A 6,000-nucleotide genomic window follows, 5' to 3' on the forward strand; every position below is an offset into this window, starting at 1 on the left:
CAAAATTCTTTTCGCGGCTTTTGAACATCCACACTGAACCAAAGGTGTCCCACGTTGCAGTCCAGTGTAGATCATCCAAAATTCTTTTCGCGGCATTTGGACATCCACACTGAACCAATGGTGTCCCACGTTGCAGTCCAGTGTAGATCATCCAAAATTCTTTTCGCGGCATTTGGAGATCCACACTGAACCAATGGTATCCCACGGTGTCCTACGTTGCAGTCCAGTCTAGATCATCCAAAATTCTTTTCGCGTTTTTTGGTGATCTACACTGGACCAACGGTGTTCTACGGTTTCCAGCGGCGTCCCACGGTGTCCAACGGCGTCCCACGGTGTCCAACGGCGTCCCACGGTGTCCAATGTCGTCCCACGGTGTCCAATGTCGTCCCACGTTGCAGTCCAGTTTAGATTATCCAAAATTCTCTTCGTGGCTTTTCGTAATCCAAAATGGACTGTATTAGCGTGATTCTGAGCTTGGTATCGAATTATTGTGCAATGTTTGTACTTATCAATGTAGTCGTTTTCTGAAAATTAATCAACTGATTAATCTGCGAAAACAATTACATCGATTAGTACAAACATTGTACAATAATTCGCAACCGTACTGGCAACATTCGGTATCAATGATACATATGTCTAACTTGGAACCACGGAAAGGAAATGAAAGTACTGACACTGTATATACAATTTAGAGTTTTGCAAAAGAGACATACGACTCGTTGTACTAAGCTTATGAAGATATCGAAAAGTTATATACTCCAACGTGACCGCAATATTCTTCTTTTAAAAATGGGAAAACGGGAAGAAGCCTGAACAATCAGACGATGGAAGAAAAATCATTTGGGCATCTAGCATACATATTTAATATGCTGTGAAATGTTCATATATGTAACTGAAACGTATTTTCTGTAAATTGATAAATCTGAAACAAACTCATTTACTGGATTTGGTATATGGAAGAAAGAGACATCTTTAAAACGAGAACATTTTATGAAACATTTTATGAAAAATAAACTATTAATAATGGTCAATTATAGATCAAATTACTATTGATTAAATTTTAGCAAATATAGAGAATCCTGTGTATCTTTTAATCGAAACTAGGGTTACGTTGGAAACAAGAATTTTAAGTAACTGAATTTAAACTGAATTAAAAATTGAAAAGTTCATTTGGAATAACTAAGATGAGAGAAACCCCGGTTATTATACAATCACTTGCTTTATCTTTTAACTTTTAACGGTATCTGTTATTTTCTACAACGAAATAGTGATTTGCAACATAATAAACCGAAAGGTATGTGCATAAGTCATTTTTTGCAGAATTTTTGCTACAAACGTGACGATGTCTTTGTTTCGTGACGAAACTTTTGTTTCATGCAAATGAAATTCGAATATTTATAAAATTTTACATTACTGTTAAAAAATTGAAGTGAAAATATCGCGGTCGAAAAAATTCTAAAAGTTATGGTTCTAAGAACGAACAATCACCAGCACTAATTCCAATTGCAATGAATTAAATTTTAAAAAATATTTCCAGCCTTCCTAGCAACATTAAGATATTTCGTTATAATACTTTGTTGCGCATGAAATCGCTCACAATTTCATACATGTAAATATATATATATATTATACATTCGTAATAAAGTTCTGTATTTTAGCAGTCATGGTAACGTTAACGCTGACAAAGGAATATGTCTTATAGCAGTATTTTCAGTAATAAACGTAGTAATAAGGGGCGCATTAATAAGGGGCGCTGAAAAAGAAACAAAGCAGTAGCCAGAAGGGCTACTAAAATTCGATCGTCTTCCACTCTATATAAACCCGATCAACACGCCGAGAGTGGAACTGAATATTCTTGTTCCGCAACGCTAATTTACTACTAATATTTATGAAGCAGAAAATTCTCAAAATCAAACGCGACGAGTGCTTCGTTATATTTGCAATATCAATTAATCTACCATTAAAAAAAAAAAAAGAAAAATCTGAAAATTCCCGATATCTAATGCGCAACGCTAATAAGTATAAATCTACGCACTCGTATTTAAGCAATACGCAACACTAATAGCGAGAGATTGCAGTGCAACCATTTAGGAGGTTGCCGATGAACGATCACACTTGTACAGCTCTTTAGGCTGTACGTGTGATCCAGGAGCAGTGTCCGACAAATGCAGTCGGAGGGTTTGGGCAGTTTGTGAACGCAACTCTACTTAACAAAACGCGATCATTCATTATCGCAACGCTAACAGGAAAAATAAGTAGAACTCGCGATGGAACAATGTCGCAACGCTAATTCTTAAAGTGAATTTAATGAAAATTACTATTTACTATTTGAAAAAGCTACTTTAAATATCCTAGTATTGCTACTTAAACAGAAAAACAGAAAAAATTCTAAAAATTGCAAAAGACAATCGCGATATCGTAATTCGCAACTCTAAAGCAAACGCGATTATCATTTTATCGCAACTCTAATTCAAACCGTAATCATTTTCTCGCCACACTAATGAAAAGCCGTGATATTATTTCGCAACTCTAATACAACCCGTAATTAATTTGTCGCAACACTAATAAGAAAAATCGCGATTTGCCCAATGGGACGATGGACCGATATATACATCGGCCAAAAAAACAAAGACTACTACTACTACTACTACTACTACAAATACTAAAAGCGAGCATAGTGACAAAGTAGTAACGATAATGACTTCCCATGCTCCGGATGACCCAGAGGATGGGGAGCCATTAGTAGTTGCCCTCTTGAGTGACAGTTTGTCGGGCCTCTTCGGCTTATAGCCTCTTCCTTCTTCGGGCGCAATGCCCGCTGTAACTTAAATCTAAGCTCGAGACTTCTAAATCGCAAACAAAAAAAAACTTATAAAGGTAAAATAAAAAAAATAAACCGCGGAAGCTGATTGAAGTGCACATGGACTGACCAACGATCACAGCAGTGATCGTTGCCCACTCGCACGTGCGTGCTCGAGCAATAAACGTTCGTTTCGAGCCCATTCGCGACCGCGACCGCGAAATTCGAAAAATCGAAAGGCAAAACCAGAGACGAGAGCATGCTCTACTCGTGCCAGTTTCACCGTCGATTTTTCAAATAAATTTCCAGAAACAGGTTGGTCACGCGAAAACGCGCCTACCCGACCAGAGACTGTGCCAACCTGCCCGGTCCTACCTACTTATAATTAACAGACATACCAGAAAGTATGCTACCTATCCTACCTAGCGCTATATTTAAAAATGGCAAAACAGGCACACCAACACACTCGCTCCACGGTTCTCACACAAACGCCCGGGCGCAAAGGTCCTACACTAGAGAGGACGTCCCGGGACGCCTCCGACACCCGAGCTTAACATATCATGCATGCTCTAAGGTACGTACCTTTTTCCTGAAATCGACTGACGAAGGCTAGTGACCATTGCGTAATACGTGATAAAACACGTCTGAGAAAATTATATTTTTAAAATAGATATAAGTAAACTTGGAATTATAATTGCGATTGATAGCGATATTAAGAGTATGAGTACACTTAGTCGCGTGGATGATATTATCAGAAATTCTAATTGTATCGAGACGTAAATTGAATCGATATATGTCTCGATATTTTTAATATTTCAAGTTTTAAGGAATGAGAAAAAGCGACGCAATTCCACGACCTAACAACACACACACGTAATGTGGAAAATACGTCGTGCACGATACACTAACACATGGTCAGTCGCTGAGAAATTATTACATTACTTAATTCTAGGTCATCGTGCCCACTGTCTTTCTCCCATTCAAGTAGCACCTGGGCACGTGAATGAGATCCTGACAATGGGCACGGAAAGGGTTAAACCTGAAAATCCTGATCTAAAAAGATGATTAGTTTGTGTAATTTTTATTTAACGGACTAACGTTCTTTGCTGCTTCTTTCTGATTAACTCTATTTTATTAATTTAATACTAACTAAGTAATTCTACTTCATTAATTTAATAAATCGGAAGAAAATTTTAATATTGCAGAAAAGGTAGCGTTAATTGAAAAAGACTGAGACTCGATCAAATGGAATAATTGACTCTAAATATATTAGTAAGAAAGAAATAATCTCAGGCGAACTCTTTATCAAAGCAAATACTCGAAAATGTAAAAGCAATGTTCAAAATTATTGCTTTGATTAAAAATTCTGCCTGTCGCGAAGTGTCTTCTTGCACGTAAAATTTCACACATTTTCGTACGGAAAAAATGTATTTTAACTCATATTTTAAGTTCTAGCCAAAGTGAAATAAACGAACGTGACTTAAGATTGTCACGATCAATTCATTGCTTAAGATCAAGTATATTCGTGTCATACAGATATATTCGTGTAGATATTTGCCATTTGCAAATATTCATACGGAATATTAACATGCATATTTATAACTAACACGAATATATTCTCAAGTGTATATGTTTAACCTAATTATTAAAAAACTAATTATTATAATCGCGATATGCGAGAAGACCTATCCTAAACTAATAAATTTCAAAAAATGAGTGTTACTACTCACGGGTATAAGAAATACCCGCGGTCACTATGCTCGCAAAAACATTCTACGTAATACAACCGATCACCCGTGCCGATTCGGACCTTTCATCCTACGACATGATTGAGTGACCGGAGGAACAGAAATGCATGCGACTCACCGTTCGAAGCGGAGAAACAAAGGACGTATCGTGGATGCTGCGCCACCCCAGCGAATATCATCAGGAACTGTGTAGAGTCCAGTGGTGGAAATGGAGATTGCGAAAAATCTGTTACAGAACAAAACACGATGAGTGATTGCTGATTATTTAAAAAGTTGGAGATAATGAAAAATGAAAGTTTATTAACTTTAGTAACTTTGGTAATAATAAAGATTGAAATTCTAATAAACTTTGATAAGTGTAAAAACTGAAACTCTAATATGAAAGTTTAAAATCTAAAAATTAAGAATCTAAAGATTTCTGAAATATGTTAGTCATTTGTTTCATAATTCGGTATTAAGATTTTAATAATTATTTTATTTTAATGAAAGAATAACCTCAGAAAATGCTAATCTCCTAAATTTTCAATCAAATTGTATTTCTTAATTGATAGTGATCAAAGAAAAATATACAGAATATACATAATTGAAGTACAATGTGTAAAGATAATTACATTTTTGGCTTTTTAGCCACTGTTAAAACATTCCCAAAGAAGACGAAGGAGTTGAAGCAGTGATATATCTATAACAAAACATAAGATACCATTAATATCGTTAATATATAATAAAAAACTTGAAACTTTAGCAATAATAAAGACTAAACTCTAATAAATATGTAAATTGGAAATCTAATATAAAAATTTGAGAACAAATATTCAGTGATTTTTTATGAGTATCAGACAGTTTTATTGTACTTTAATGTTAAGACTTTAAGACTTTATTTCAATTAAAAAGGACATTTACAGCTTTCTAAATCATCGATCATTTTAATTTTGTAATTAACGATATTTCAAACAAAATATACTAAATAGAACAAATTGAAATACAATATATAAAACTACTTACATTCTTGAGCTCCTGGAGAGGCTTTATCCTCTTGAGGGAGGCACTGACTCTAATACCGGAAACGAATATTCAAAAAAATAAATATATAAAAAAAGAAAAATAAAAGACTACGTTACCGCGACCGCTTAAATTATGATCGGCGAACAATAACTCTAATATCGCGTACAAATTTGATTGATAAAATTTTATTATTTTCGCGTGTGATTATTCGATCGAATTTGATCAAAACTATCGTGATTTTAAAATATTGAAAAGAAACTATTGCGTGGCAAACACTGACTCTACAACCGCATTGCGCGCGGTCACAAATATTTCCTGAAAATAAAGCAGTTAGGGGCGGGGGTGGGGGGGGGGTGGAAAAGAAGCGAAACGTTGTTTCGACAATTTTCTCCTTTTTCCTATGGAACGTTTATTTAGAAAATACTGCTATTTCTTTACACTTAAAAATTA

The sequence above is a fragment of the Bombus affinis genome, chromosome 6 (assembly GCF_024516045.1).
Source record: "Bombus affinis isolate iyBomAffi1 chromosome 6, iyBomAffi1.2, whole genome shotgun sequence".
In the NCBI taxonomy this organism is placed as follows: Eukaryota; Metazoa; Arthropoda; class Insecta; order Hymenoptera; family Apidae; genus Bombus; species Bombus affinis.